The following is a 16,524-nucleotide window of genomic DNA, read 5'->3' on the forward strand; positions in this document are numbered from 1 at the left end:
ATCTCTCTATCGGACTCCATTCCTCATTGACGATTTTCACGTGATCAGTGTTCGAATGGAGGAAACTTTCGGATCTCGGCTCATCGATGTGACCTTTCACCTCTGTTGTCCCAGATACTGACTTAAAATCTCGATTGTGCGCTGACTGGTGTTTCTCGCTCAGCACAAAGATGGTGTCTGCTCTTGTTCAGTGCTGTCGATAAAAATATCATGGGTAATATTATTGCTATTCTGTATCAGCCTCCCAAACAAATGTTAAGGAATGTGTGAATTAATGTTTATTCATAACGTTCTAAACTATTACAATTGTTGCAAGTGACCTGTTAAAAACAATGCCTGAAATCAGATAAAATGAAAGTGATATAAAGCATTCTTGTCTTTGGCTGCACATTTGCAAATGGTCAGAAAGAATCTTTGGAAATTACCATCTTGTTATGCGGTTGCATATTGTTCCAAATAATAATTGAAAAATCCCAGCAACTTAGAATCAGTTACAAATTGTTCATCGGTGATCTCGCCTCAATCTTTCAGAAACGCGAAGGAATGGGAGCAGGTTCTCAATGGGAAGGAGCTGCAGGGTTTGGATGAACAGCGATAGAGATCCAGAACATTAATTGCAAGAAAGTATGCCTGCGGGTGGGTAAATCCATGGGAAAACCAACAGAAATATGTGTTTTGCAGACATGAGCATGGATCACAAGAAACATATGTTTTGATGAACCTTTACAAAATGCTGACGAGGCCATCGTTCGAAAACCAGGTACAGATTCAAACCCTCATTGTGGAACGGCCATTAACGCCACTGAGATTAGGCAATGTAGATAACCCAGGACCGTGCCATGGATCAGAAATATATTGGTGATGAGGGGCAAGATATTGGGACTATTTTCATTGGAGCAGCGAAATCTAAGAGCAGATTTAATAGAGCTTTTAATAATTATGAACAATTTGGCAGAGTGAAGAGGGAGAGATTATTCCATCTAATTGGGGAGCAAGCAATAAAGGGTGATCGACTTCAAATTGTCCCAAAAGGAATGAGCACAGAGATTAGCAGAACCTTCTTTATGCAAAGGGTTGCTGGAGCTTGGATTTTTTTAACTCAGGGAATAGTTAAGGGAAAATTAGGTGAATATTTCAAAACGACAAAGTAATTGTCTGTGGAAAGAGAGGGGAAGAGTGTTGATAATTTTTGATTGCTGTGTCAACGAATCCAGTACAGATAGAATGCGGCAATTGAACTACTGCCACCCATTACATTTCTATGGATTTACAGAGTTACCTCTGTTGGTATTATTACCAATTATTTTGGTTGTAAGATACACACATCCCCGTTGAGCTTCTATTGAACAAAAGATTATAAATAAACTGGCATCAAGGAAGATCCCAGATGTTCAATAGTCACCCCTCCCTTACAGGTTCCGATTTGTCAATAACCTTCTTACATTTTGTAATGAGCTCTCTGTGCGGTGCCAGATCTCCCAGCCCATCCCATAATTCCTCGCCATTTGTAGATGTGGGACCTTGTCTGCTGCTTCAATGCGACTGTGTGATTACAACTGCATTTCCCCTGCCCTACAGGCCAGTGATGTGTTTCAGAAACCGAAGCAGGTTAGTTAAAGATGACATATCGTCCCTTACACCAATAGAATTCCCTTTTACATTGCACCCCTCCCAGGTGCTCACCCACTGGATCACTCCTGGCCTTATTTTAAACACTGCGATTATTTCAGCCGCTGTCAGGTCCTCAAAAATATTCTCTAATTGAGGAAACTTGTAACATTGTCAGTAAACTGTCATTCCTGTCAGTCCCCATTCTTTTATCTCGCGGTGTCTGTGTCCCTAGATTCCAGATTCCCATGTTGTTTGGTTGAATACTGTAATTGTACTTAAAAACCGGTTTATTGCTGCCGATCATGCAAGCACTCCTTTAGTGCTTCACTTGAGAACTACTCCGAATATTTATCAAACAGTCTTTGCTAGTCCTTACTATCTACTTGCCAGCATTTTTGGATAATTTTAAAGCTTTTACTTTATCCTTAATATTGCTCCCTACATAATGACGTCCACCCACGGTGTCTCCTATTCTCAATGGATGAATGAATTTTAATTCCACATCCACTAATACTTTCTTAACTACTTTCCACTTGTCTACTTCAGCAATGGGATCTCCCAGACCTGCCACACGGCCAGAATCTCACACAAACAGTGGGCGGATTGTCGGAAAATGATGGAAGCGCTTACTTAGCTTGCATTCATAAGAACAATAGAACATAAGAAATAGGAGCAGGAGTAGGCAATTTAGCCCTTCGAGCAATCACAGGACCTTCCAGAGCATCACATCTCTCCTGCTGTTCTCGCACAGAGCTGAGATACCACCCAAGGAGCGTGGTGTTGGTTCCAGGGAGCCTGTTGTTCTCTCTAAGAATATTGTTTTAATATTAATCCAATAATTCCTATATTGAATTCAGGTTAAACCTCTTTACCCAGCGAGTGGCCACAACGTGGATTTCACTGCCCCATGGAATTGTTTCGAATCCGCCACCCACAGCATGCAATTGAAATTAATATTAATGAGAATAGGACGGTTTGTATATCGGGCAGCCAATGCAGCTACCAGCTGACATGAGTTTGTTTTTCACATAAAATAGATGGGATCAAATAATAACTCTTTCAAATGTATATGACTGATGGAAAAAGCTTTTTTTTGCAGAACAAATGTCAAAATAATATTGGATTTTTATTACTGTGACATCATTTATATTTGATCGATTACATTAAATCCAGTAAAGTGAAAGCAACTTGTTTTTTTAAATGAGTCTCACTATCAGCAGTAATGATGTTACATCATTGATTCACTAGAGACGTCCCACAAGTGTATATCAGGGTCGATATTTACCCCATCACGGTGCATGTCCCCGGACCGTTGTATTCACAGCCTGAATCTAACAGAAGATGCATGAACAAGTTAAGGGTCCGGTGTATGCTATTTATTACCCAATTCTTGCATCTGTTGGTATTCCGGGTAAGTCATTTTATTGCCACCTTGTTCATTATGTAAATAAGTCTCTTGCGGCGTATGTTAAATACATAGAATTACATATAATGTACAGCACACAAAGAGTCATCTGGCTCAACTGGTCTAAACCGGTGCTTGTGCTCCTGATGAGCCTCCTCCCACCTCTCATCATCTAACCCTTTCAGAATAACTTTCTAATCCTTTCTCCCTCGTGTGCTTATCTAGCTTGCCCTTAACTGCATCTATGCTATTCGCCTCAATCACTACACATGGTAGCGAGTTCCACATTCGCACCACTCTCTGGGTAAAGAATTTTCTCCTGAATCCCCTAATTAATCTATTAGTGACCATATTGTACTTATGTCCCCAAGTTTTGATTAACACCACATGTGGAAACATATTCTCCACCTCTACTCTATCAAACCCTTTCATATAAAGTTCTCTGTCAGGTCACCCCTCAGCCTTCTCTTTTCTAGATATAGGTCCAGAGCCTGTTCAAACTTTCCTGATAGTTCTACCCTTTCAGTTCCTGGTTCTTCTTTGGAAATATTTTCTGCACCTTCTCCAGTGCCTCTACATGCTCTTTACAGCATGCAGACCAGAACTGCGCAAATTACTCTCAGTTGTACTTCATCTTCTCTCCTGATGCACCTTACAATGTCAACCCTTCAGTGATTCACATCACATCAACAATATCATGGAAATCTCTCCACGTAAGTAACGGAAGAAGGTGATGCGAGAGCATTAAGCTCCAATCCTGTCATCACAAATCGCAAATTCCAGGCACTTGCACGGTTTCGGGGATCTAACTCCAGCTGGTTGCATCCAGAGAGCATCAAAGAAGAAATGTATTAAAAATGTATGTTGTAACACCATAACATGTCCCTCTGAAAATATTTATAGTGTTATAGTGGCAATTGTAAAATCGTAGAATGAAGCTGGAGAACATCGCTTCTGAACCAGAAATTTTTTTTTCTGAATCCCCTCCACTTTCCCCAGGTTCCTTTCTCTTTTAGTAACGTTTAGCCACTTCATTCTAAAAACAATTATTAATTCGGCGTGCGCCGCAGCCTCTGGTAGGTTATTTTATTTCATATCACCACCACGAACCGACCCCAAAAATATCCAAACATTTCCCGAGGTTCTTTGGTGAAGATTTAATCTTTCTTTTTCCTATATTAATACAGTTCATCCGCCAGAGCAAATGTTTTTTTCCTCTCCCTCATTGATCTTATGGAAATCTCTCAGCTGTCGGAACACGTTTACCAGATCGCCTCTTAAACTCCCTATTCAAATGCACCGAGCTCCAGGTTCCCCTGCCCATTTTGACAACTAAAGCCCAGCATTCCCCAGTGTTGTGTTAGTTGGTTTCCTTGGTACCCTCTCCATAGTCTTTGCATCCTTTCTAAGGAAGACCTGCCACAATGGAGTAAATTACCAACATGCCATCGGGAATAAAACGGACATTGAAGATCGGCCGCCAGTAATAGGAACCGCCCGAATTCAGTCTGACGTTTTTCTATTGAATGATGCGGGGGTTTCTTTGAAAGCCGTGGCTGCACCGATTGCAAGTTCCCACCTCCATTTCAATTCGTTTCAATTTATCCTTTCGCCTCCCCTTCTTGTATATTTTAGATATTAGTTCACTTTTACCAGTAACGTGCTATGAATTCTTTTCAAATACACTGTTTAATTATTATTTAGTCGTATTTTGAAACAAACCCAAACAGTCCATTGGAAAACTGATAGGATCGCGTACAACGCTGGTTTCACTCTCCATTGAAATGAATGTAGTTGATATTGGGCGCTGTAAAACTGACGTTTTCTCGATGCCGTGCGTTTACCGCCCGATGCGTGAGGTTAAAATTACCCTCAGTCAACACAAAGCGGGTGTTTCATTTCCTTCCACAGAGGCAGTAAAGGATCTGTGAAATTCAGACAAAATCCTGATGCTATGCACTGGGAGTCTAGTCAATGATTTCCCTCTTTCTTGCAGTTAACATAATGGCAATTGTGATCCTGTGCCGGGGGAAGTGCAATCTCTCCAAATGCATCACTCTCTATCTAATGGCTATGGCTGTCGCGGATCTGCTGGTCATTATCACCGGTTTGATATTGAACAGCATCATTGGCATTAAATATTCAGTTAGCGCCTTCTCCGTTACTCCGGTGCGCCGTCTCAAAACGGTCTTAATTTATGCTTGCAGAAACGGCTCTGTCTGGTTAACAGTCGCTTTCACCTTTGATCGATTCATTGTAATATGTTGCCAGAAGCTGAAAAGGACATATTGCACCGAGAAAACGGCAGCTCCGATCGTAGGCACGGTGTTTCTTCTAAGCTGTTTGCAAAATGTCCCATGGTACTTTGTACTTTAACCTCTGTATTTTATTAACAACGTCCCAATGTTCTGTGGCCTGAAATTCCCCTTTTATACTTTACCCACGTGGATAGCACATTCCTGGCGTAATCATATTTTAACACTGTGTCTTGCAATTTTCCTTATTTTACTGTTCAATGTACTGACAGTAAGACATATATTATCCTTCAGTAGAGTCCGACAGGCATTGAGGGGCATCAACACTGCTGAACATAAAGTTGATCCTGAGTTGGAGAACCAGAACAAATCCATCATTTTACTCTTCAGTATATCCGGAAGTTTCGTCATGTTATGGGCGACGTACACTGTATATCACCTCTATTACCGAATCACAGGCACTTATGTCTATACAGGTTACAACGACCCAGTCTTTATCCTTCTGGAATCCGGGCATATGCTTCTACGATTGAGCTGCTGCACAAACACGTGTATTTATGTTGTGACCCAGTAAAATCCAGGGAGGAGTTGAAGAATGTGGTGAAATATCCGCTGACACTAATAGTCAAATTGATTAAATGATTGAAAGAAATGGGATCTCCTGTGTACAGTTTTCAGATCTCAATCTCTTTCATCCATGAGCTCTCTGCAATGGGGCGGCCGGTGGGCGGGGGGGGCGCAGGTTCGTTCTCCTGCAGTTATATCACACTGGGAGTAGCTTTGTTCATTGGTGTTTCATATTTGATGCCTAACTTGCCTCTTGAGGTATCCAACAATGTCGATTCTATTAAAGACAACCTCATTACAACTGAGTGTAAGCAATAAGGAAAAATAAGAACATAAGAATATAAGAAATAGGAGCAGGAGTAGGCCATACGGCCCCTCGGGCCTGCTCCACCATTCAATAGGATCATGGCTGATCTGAATCTATACTCACGTCCACCTCCCTGCCCTCTCCCCGTAACCCCTAACTCCCTTATCTGCTAGGAAAATGTCTATCTCCATTTTAAATTGATTTAATGTTGCAGCTTCCACAGCTCTCTGGGGTAGCAAATTCCATAGATTTACTACCCTCTGAGTGAAGAAGTTTCTCTTCATCTCAGTTTTGAATGGGCAGCCCCTTATTCTAAGATTATGCCCCCTAGTTCTAGTCTCACCCATCAGTGGAAACATCCTCACCGCCTCCACCTGATCAAGCCCCCGCACAATCTTATATGTTTTGATAAGCTCGCCTCTCATTCTTCTGAACTCCAATGAGTAAAGTCCCAACCTACTCAACCTTTCCTCATACACCAACCCACTCATCTCTGGAATCAACTGAGTGAACCTTCTCTGAACCGCCTCGAGAGCAAGTATATCTTTTCTTAAATATGGAAACCAAAACTGCACGCAGTATTCCAGGTGTGGCCTCACACATACCCTTTATAACTGCAGCAAGACTTCCCTGTTTTTATACTCCATCCCCCTTGCAATAAAAGCCAAGATGCCATTGGCCTTCCTGATCACCTGCTGCACCTGCATACTAACTTTTTGTGTTTCATGCACCAGGACCCCCAGATCCCTTTGTACTCTAGCACTTTGCAGTTTATCTCCATTTAGATAATAACTTGCTCTTTGATTTTTTCTGCCAAAGTGCATAACCTCACACTTTCCAACATTATATTGCATCTGCCAAATCTCTGCCCACTCACTTAGCCTGTCTATGTCCTTTTGCAGGTTTTTTATGTCCTCCTCACTCACTGGTTGATTCAGCTCTGCTGGTGGCTGAGAAGATTCTCGTGAGGGCATTACGCAATAGATCTATTGTAAGCTGGCAACCAAAAAACATCCTCTAAGATAGGTAATCAGTCGAACATTGGCTGCAGCAGGTTTGCGGCCCCCCCTGATGGCGGGACACAGAGGATTTCTGACATTGGCTTCACACCCATTACTTTGCACTATTGGTTATCGCCTGGGGACACGGGCCTTGGACCTGTGTCACCTCGAAAGAGGGAGTGAAATGTAATAATAAATTAAATCTACAACAAATCAGGATAAACTTATTCCAAAAATGTAAATCTGATGCTGGGTCTACACGTGAACCATCAACTAATTTGCATTCAGTATTGTCTGCTTTCATTGCATATATCCAGTACCTTTAGTTTCTTCTTTTTACCTAAAATATCAATTTCCACTTGAACATAAGAACATACGAAATAGGAGCAGGAGTAGGCCTGCTTCACCATTCAACACAATTGTGTCTGATCTTCTACCTCAATTCCACTTTCCCGCCCTCTCACCACATTCTTTGATACCCTTAGTGTCCAAAAATCTATCGAACTCATTCTTGGATTAACTCAACGAAAGAGCATCCGCAGCCTTCTGTGGTAGAGAATTCCAAGAAATGTCTCCTCATATCAGTCCTAAATGGCCAACCCCTTATCCTGAGACTATGGTCCCTGGTTACAGACTGTTCAGCTGGTGGAAACAACCTCTCAGCATCTACCCTGTTCAGCCCTCTAAGAAATGTATACATTTCAAGGAGATTAAAAATCATTATTCTAAACTCCAGAGAATATAGATCCATTCTACTCAATCTCTCCTCACATGAAAACCCTCTCATCCCAGGAAGCAACCAGTGAACCTTTGTTTCAACAACTCCAAGGCGAGTATATCCATCTTTAGGTAAGGAAACTAAAAATGTACGCAGTACTCCAAGAGTGGCCACACATAGCCCTATATAAATGCAGAAATGTTCTTTACTCTTGTACTGGAAAGCCCTTACTATAAAGGCTTAAAAAACATCTGTGTTCCTAATTGCTTGCTGCACCTACATGTTACCTTTCTGTGATCCCTCCAGAAAGACACCCAAATCCCTCTGAATCCCAACATTTATGAGTATGTCAGCTTTTAAAAAATATTCTGCTTTTCTATCTTCCCACCTAACTTTGCATAGTCAGCAAACCTGGATATATTACACACGGTCCCCCAATATCATCATTAGTAAATATTGTAAAGAACTGAGGGCCGAGCACCAATCCTTGCGGCACCCTACTAGTTACAACTTTCCCACAAGAAAATGGCCCATTTATTCCTACTCTCTCTTTTCTGTCTGTTAACCAATCATCAATCCACGTGACTACATTGCCCTCAATCCCATGAGGTTAATCTATTGTTGTTACGTCCGTGTATAATAAGTCACTGACTGCGGAGAGCGGTGCACAGGTGTTTACTCAACGTGGCTCACACTGCAACTGCCTGTACAGATTACTACTCAGTGCTATATACAGGTGTGCTCACTGCCGGTACTACAGTATACATGAGCTGTAAAAAGTAGTTCCCCCCTTAAAGGTATCTACATTATAATTCCTCCCCTTTTAGATTAACAGTACCATAACACTCATTTAACAACTAAATATCAAACTAATTACAATTAACACTTTTAACATGCAACATTAGCTGAAAATAGTCTACTTATATATTCAGTCTTTGGGGAGGCCTCATGATCCTTTCTGGATAGCGCCTTTCCGGAGTGTCTTGCTCTTGGTGCGGAGGCAAATCTGGCCCCCTGTCGTCGGTTGGTTCATCAGATACCGATGCTAATGTTTCTGGGGTAGATGCGACCTGTACATCGGGTTCATCACCTGGTACGTATGGGCGAGGCATGGGATTGACTTGTTCCTGTGACTCTAGGATCTGGTCAGCATGGTGTCTCACGATGCTCTCCACAACGTCCACTGTGTACATTAGTGGGCCCTGCCATGTGCATATTGTCCCTGGCTGCCATTTTTCTGTTCGCTAGTTGTGGGCCAAGACTGGTTGCCCTACATTGAAGCTCCTTGTTGGCTTCTCATGGATGTGCTGGAATTGCTTACTCTCAACATCTCTTCGTACGTTTGGTCTGAGCAAATCCAGGCGAGACCTTAACCTTTGGTTGAAGAACATCATGGTTGGTGACTGCATGTGTCGCATTCCGGTAGGCGAACAGGAAATTGTCCACCTTGTACTGCAGCAGAATGTTGTCATTGTACATAGCCTTTATTGCCTTCTTAAAGGTTTGTACGAACCTCTCAGCCAATCCATTTGTGGCTGGATGATATGGGGTGGATGTGTAATGCCTTACCCCATTATTTTTCAAGAACCTCTGGAACTCTTCGGACACAAACTGTGGTCCGTTGTTGGAGCAAATCTGTTCTCGCAAGCCATTCCTGGCAAAAATGTTCCGTAGGACTGCAATAGTTTTCTCCGTGGTGGTGGAGGTTATTTTGATGACTTCTGGCCATTTCGAGTGCGCATCCACGGCTATTAGAAACATTGAGTCCATGAATGGACCAGCAAAATCAATATGCAGCCGTTGCCATGGAGATGAGGGCAACTCCCATGGGTGTAGAGGGGCCTGTGATGGTGCATTTTGGACTGTCTGGCATCCTGAGCAGCTCTTGGTCAGGACCTCGATTTGTTTATCGATTCCCGGCCACCACACATAAGCCCTGCAGAGGCATTTCATTTTTACCCCTCACAGATGACCCTCATGAAGCTCATTGAGCACTCTATCCATTAACTTGGGTGGAATTATCCCTCGGGATCCACACATCAATGTCCCCCAGCACACTGACAGCTGTTCTCTCCTTGTCGAGGATGCTGGCAACAGTGAGTTGCCATGTGCTGGCCATCCCTTCACCGTCAAATCATATACACGAGACAATGTCGGGTCATTTCGGGTGTCCTTTTTGATACAAGCGTTAGTTACTGGTAGGTAATCAACTATAGTCGAATGGAATATTTCGACAGGATCCACTGCTGGTGCTTCCTCCGCAGTAGGCAGTGGCAGGCGTGATAGCCCATCAGCATTTCCATGCTTTTTCGTGCCCTTATATTCAATCTCATTGTGGTGCGCCCCTAGAAAAAGTGACCATGTTTGCAGTCGTTGCACAGTCATCACCGGAACGCCCTTCTTCGGATTAAAAATGGAGACAAGAGGCTGGTGATCAGTCAGCAAGGTGAATTTCTGCCCGTGCAGATAGTGATTGAACTTTTTCACTCCCCACACTAAGCTGAGGGCCTCCCTGTCAATCTGGACGTAGTTACTCTCGGCTGAGGTTAGTGATCGTGACGCAAAGGCTATTGGCCTCTCTGAGCCATCCGAGAATTTGTTCGACAGCACCGCTCCAATGCCATAGGGTGACGCATCACATGCCAACTGAATTGGTAATGCCGGGTTGTAATGGGCCAATACCTCTTTCAATGTGATTAGTGTTTTGCTCTTCTGGCAAGCGCATCTACACTCGTCACTCCACTTCCATGGCACCCCAGTTTGCAGTAGGGTGTTCAGTGAGTGCAGTATTGTAGACAAATTTGACAAGAACTTATGGTAGTAGTTTACCAGCCCGAGGAACGACCTCAGTTGTGACACATTTTCTGGTGCTGGAGCCTTGACTACTGCCTCAATCTTCTCTGGGGACTTATGTAACCCCTCTTTATCGATAACGTGGCCACAATACGAGATCTGTTTTCTAAAAAACTCGCATTTGGGGCTGTTAGCTCGGAGCCCATATTCCTGCAATCTAGTGAGCACCTGCTCCTGGTTGGCAAGGTGATCACTGTCATTTTCGCCCGTGACCAGGATGTCGTCCAAATAACACTGGGTCCCTGGGATCCCTTGCAGGACTTGTTCCATTGCCCTCTGCCAAATAGCCGAAGCTGATGCTACCCCGAATACCAGCCGGTTGTATTGGTAGAGACCTTTATGGGTGTTGATTGTGAGGTATTTTTTGATGCTTCTTCTACCTCCATTTGCAGATACGCCTGGGCCAGATCAATCTTAGTGAAGCGTTTCCCTCCAGATAGCGAGATGAAAATATCTTCAATCCGCAGAAGTGGATATTGTACGGTGTGAAGGAGTGGGTTCACTGTTACCTTAAAATCCCCGCAGATGTGAACCTTCCTTGGTTCCCCCGGCGTGCGGCTCAACGACTTTTTCATCACAGGGATGATGGGTGTAGCCCACTCGCTCCAGTCTACCTTGGACAGTACACCTGAATGTTCCAGACTCTCCAGCTCTGCTTCGATGGTTGGGCGGATCGCATAAGGTACATGTCTGGCCGTAAAAAATTTTGGGCTTCCGTTTTCTTCAATTTTAATCATCGCTATCATGCCTTTTAGTATTCCGAGTCCTTGCTGGAACACTTGTTTTGCATCAGTTAGGATCTTTGGCAGTCGCCCAGGTGTGACGTCGTCATCCTTTTTGTCAGCCACAGTCAGTGCCTGTATGGAATGCCAATCCAGTTGTATTTTCTGGATCCATTCACGTCCCAGTAAAGGTGGTCCTCCATATTGCAATACATACAGGTCTAGTTTTGGTGTTTCCTTACCGTTATATATAACGGTCACCCTTATTTTTCCTTTGGGGTAGACTTTTTGCCCCGTGTACGTCTTCAAAATAATTTTTTTTCTCTCAAGGGTATGTGTGAGAAAAGCCGCTCATAGTCCCGTCGGTTTATGACTGTTAGGGCTGATCCTCTGTCCTATTCCATCTTTACCTGGATTCCTGCTATCTTCAGAGTGACCCAAATGGTACGGTGATCCTCCAATGTGATCACATTATGTAGCTTCAGACAACTCAGTTCCCTGCTTTCGGAGTCGTTATCACTCTTTTGATTGTCTGAACTATTCTCCGTCATCTTATGTACCTTCTTGTACTTTCCTTTGGTACGTTTCTTATTGCTGGTTTTCTTTCCCGACCTACAGACTCGTGCTATGTGTCCTAATTTTCCACACTGACTGCATACTTTGTCTTTGAACCAGCAATCATTCTGGTTGTGTGTTGTTCTGCCGCAGCGATAGCACTTCTCTGTTCCATATGACATTTTGTTTGTGCCATATTCTTGCTCTCTCTGTTGTATCTCTGCAGCGCCCGGTGCTGCTGCTTCATATGATACCTCAATGCTGAAAGCCTTTTCCAGCGTAAGCTCCTTTTCAGATGAATGCTGTTTCTGGGTTCCTTCACTTTGAAGCCCACACACAAACTTGTCCCTTAAGGTATCTGCCAGTCCCGCTCCAAACTGGCAGTGTTTCGATAGTTTGGCAGTTCTGTTAAATAATCAGCATTACTTTCATCCTTATGCTGGTTGCATTTGTGAAACTTGAATCTTTCTGCTATCAGCTGCGGTGTGGGATTTAAATGTTCCTTTAGGATCGTTACTATTTCTTCAAAACTCTTTTCCATTGGCTTCGTTGGGGTTACTAGATTTCGTAATAAACCATACGTCTTTGCACCCATTAAATTTAACAATACCGATGCTTTCCTGTCATCTGACACCTCAATTAACTTATAAGTTGTGAGCTCCTCACGACGCTCTCCCAGTGCGGCCAACCTGTAACCAGAGATTATTCTAGAAGCCTGGGTAGAAATATCAATGTAATTACTGTAGAAATTACTTTTTTTACATTATTGCTTGTTCATTTTATGTGCTGTCTTTTTATGTCATATATTTATTTTAAGTCTGCTTTATATATATTTAAAGATTGTATGCATGTATATGTCGGTATGTGTTTTATTGTGATGGCGCCGATGAAGATGGCTGCCGTCCTTGCGGGCTCCGTGTTTACCAGGCAGCTAAGTGTTCTTGCTGCTTGGTGCTTTCAGCTCGTCAAGAAAAAAGCATTTCACTGACTAGATTAAACTTCTTGTATTTAGTTATGTGACCAATAAAATTGAAATTGAAATTGAAATTGAAATTGAAATTCAAATTGTAATTTACCTTGCAGTACACCTCTATTCATTCGACATATGTAGTCCAATCTTCGACTTCATTGTCAAGTGCAGTGATGCTGCCACTCTTCGGCATTTTGGGTGTGTTTTATAATGGCATCTCCCAATGGCTTAAAATGGCGTTTCCCGTGCTTTCATGCCTCCCCCGCTCCCGGCGGTTCTCGTGGCAATGGTGGTGCCCTGTAGGTTTCAAGCACTTCTCCTGCGCTGCTGCCAACGCCACTCTCGGTGGTCCTCATGGCAATGGCGGCATGTCGCGGTTTTCTGCACATCTCTCTCTCCCTCTCTCCGACGCTGCTCAGCCCCTGAACACTGGCTGCGCCCAGTGCGCTCTGCCCTCTCTCTCTCCCCCGTCGAAGCTGCTCGGCCCTTTGCTGTCCGGGAAGCATCTGCGCACTACCAGTTGCCAGCCAGTTTCGCTGGACCACCTCGAGTGGACAGCCAAGCCTGGCTCTCGACAGCCTCCCTCGCAATTCTCGGGTCTCTGCTGGATGACTGGGCGTTTGCCCGTGGCCGACTCCCGAGTCTCTGGCCTTGAACTCCAATCCACTGATCTCCAGGAACAAATCCCCGGGACGTGATGCAGATTTGCACGTAGGTTCGAACCTGCCTCGTCGCCAATGTTACGTCCGTGAATAGTAAGACACAGACTGCGGAGAACAGTACAACAGGTGTTTACTCAACATGACTCACACTGCAACAGCCTGTACAGATTACTACTCAGTGCGATATACAGGTGTGGTCACTGCCGGTACTACAGTATACATGAGTTGTAAAAAGTAGTTCCCCCCCTTAAAGGTATCTACATTACAATTGTAATACTAACTGGAGTGCCCGGCGGTGCTGGGGTTTTTTTGAGGGCATGTTGTTGTTGGAAGCGAGAGAGAGAGAGATTGGGGGGACAAGAGAGAGACTGGGAGGAGAAGAGAGAGACTGGGGGGAGAGGAGAGAAATGGGGGGAAGAGAGAGAGATGCCGCTGGATTCAGTTTGGGATTAGCCTGGACAGCGGGGGGGAAGGAGCGCCTCAAGCCTGGCCCGATCGACCCCTGTGAAGGAAGGAAGGAAGGAAGAAGGTTAACTCTCCCTCCCTGTCCCACCCCCTCACTCTTTCCCTCCCTCACCCTCTCTCTCCCCCTGCCCCTGTCTCTCCCTGCTTTACTCTCTCTCCCTCCCTCCCCTCTCCTCTCCCTCCCTGCCCCTCTCCTCACACACCCTCCCCCACTCCTCTCCCTCCCCCTCTCCTCTCCCTCACTCCCCCTCCCTCCCACTTTCCTCTCTGTTAAGTCTGTGTGTTCCAGTTGTATTAAGATTAATTACTGAAACAGACTACAAGAATAAAGTTTCAACAGGTCTTTACTAGTTGGAGGTCAGGACTATACTACATACAATATCACTACACAGTACTTATATGCCGGTGGTCACCACCGGTATTACGTATACAGCAGCCAGAGAAAGTAGTACATCTCTTAAGGTGGAACAGGCTTAAGTTCTCTTAAGGTGGAACAAGTTACATACACCACAATCCTCCATTTTTAGCTTAACAGTCATATCCCCATTTAACGTAACATAATAACATATATACATATATAACTTCAGGTATAAACAGTTCAAAGGTTCAGGCCTAGAAATTCACTTGGGCGCAGGCAGCTTGCTCGCGCCCAAAAGTTAGCGCTGGGTGGGGGGGCATTAGCGCACGCCGTATATTCGTCTTCTGCGCCCCAATTCGGAAGCGGGCACTATACCAGGGTGTGCCCGCCTCCGTTTGGGGCGCTGCAACTGAATATCGGTGCTAGTTGCCGCAGCACCACCCGATGCGGTGCGGCAGGCTGCGGTACTGCAGGCCTCCTCCTTCTCTTAAGGGGGAGGTTCCTGCAACGGCCGGGGCCCCGATCGCGAGTGCCGGCAAAAGAGCCCGGCACAACGGAGAAATGCCGGGCTCCACGGAATACCAGCCGGCAATGCCACGGGAGGGGGTGGTGGAGGAGGCCGGGGAAGGAGGTGCGGGCAGGCGGCCGCCGAAAAAGCGGCCGGCTGCACCTTCCGCTTTAAAGCGCCCCACTAGGGCAGCAGGACGACCCCGTTTTCTGGTCGCTGTTTGCGCCCGCTTCGGAGGAGGGGGCCGCAAATAAATATGGGGATCGGCGCGGTTTCGGGGCTTTACGGGCCACTGCGCACACCGATGACGTCATCGGTCATGGTGCAGCGCTATCGGCTACCGCCGCCAATGCTGCTACACTCAATTTCCGCGCTACCATCCCGCCAGCGCAAAAGACCTCTTTAGGCGCTAAGTGGGTGCAAGGCCCACTGAATTTCTAGGCCTCAGTCTCTCAGGAGGCCTTCTGATTCGGTTTGGATAACGCCTTTCAGTGGTCTCTGATTCTTGTTGCTGAGGTGACTCTTCTTGTTGGTTTCCTATGTATTGGACGTCATCATCAGGTACAGTCCCTGCCGAGGTAGATGCTTCAGGTTCATTAACGTCTTCCACAGTTGTCTCTGTCGCAACCATGGGTTCGACCCTTGCTCTTGATTCTACCAGTTGATCCGCATGATGCCTTATCACATTGTTACCAATATCTACTGTGTACATCAGAGGTCCTTGTCTGGCCTGGATTGTTCCGGACTGCCATTTTTCGTTTCCATAGCCCCTTGCCAACACTGGTTGTCCTACATCGAAACTTCAAGTGGACTTGTTATTAATATGCCGGAACTGTTTGTTTTCCACTTCCCTCTGCACATTTGGTTTTAACAAGTCCAACCTGGACCACAACCTCCTGTTATAAAACATCATGGCAGGACTTTGGTTAGTCACTGCATGAGCGGCGTTTCGATATGCCATTAGGAAATTGTCCACCTTGTGTTGTAATGGAATCTGATCATCGTTCATGGCCTTTATTGCCTTTCTGAATGTTTGTACAAATCTCTCAGCCAACCCGTTTGTCGCCGGATGATATGGGGCAGAGGTATAATGTTTCACCCCATTCTTCTTTAAGAATTTTTGGAATTCTTCTGACACGAACTGTGGTCCTTTGTCCGAACATATCTGTTCTGGTAATCCGTTCCTTGCGAATATTGTTCTTAACACCACAATTGTCTTTTCTGAAGTAGTGGTATTCATCTTGATCACTACTAGCCATTTGGAATGTGCGTCCACCGCAATTAGGAACATGGAGTCCATGAATGGACCAGCAAAGTCAATATGTATGCGTTGCCATGGGGCTGAAGGCCATTCCCATGGGTGTAGCGGTGCAATCGGAGGTGCATTTTGCACTTATTGGCACCCAGCGCAGCTTTTTGTCAACTCCTCTATCTGTTGGTCAATGCCCGGCCACCATACATAAGCCCTAGCAAGACTTTTCATCTTAACTCCCCCCAGATGACCTTCATGCAATTCCTTTAGAACTCTTTCCCGTAACTTGGGAGGAATAATCACTCTTGTCCCGTA

The 16,524-nt window shown here is 44.8% G+C and overlaps 2 pseudogenes across 1 annotated transcript in view; one reads left to right on the forward strand and one right to left on the reverse strand.

The window, feature by feature from the left end:
* Positions 1-16,524, reverse strand: part of LOC147092569 (NACHT, LRR and PYD domains-containing protein 14-like) — a 359,808-nt pseudogene that overhangs the window by 293,751 nt on the left and 49,533 nt on the right. The window contains exon 7 of the transcript XR_015075001.1: positions 7,903-7,909. The product of XR_015075001.1 is annotated as an NACHT, LRR and PYD domains-containing protein 14-like (transcript). The remainder of the gene's footprint in view (positions 1-7,902; positions 7,910-16,524) is intronic.
* On the forward strand, positions 2,953-5,913 carry LOC147092573 (putative G protein-coupled receptor 139; annotated as a pseudogene).

This window comes from Somniosus microcephalus, unplaced genomic scaffold (assembly GCF_052327205.1).
Source record: "Somniosus microcephalus isolate GS21.2 unplaced genomic scaffold, FLI_Smic_1.0 unresolved_chr2, whole genome shotgun sequence".
Lineage (NCBI taxonomy): Eukaryota > Metazoa > Chordata > Chondrichthyes > Squaliformes > Somniosidae > Somniosus > Somniosus microcephalus.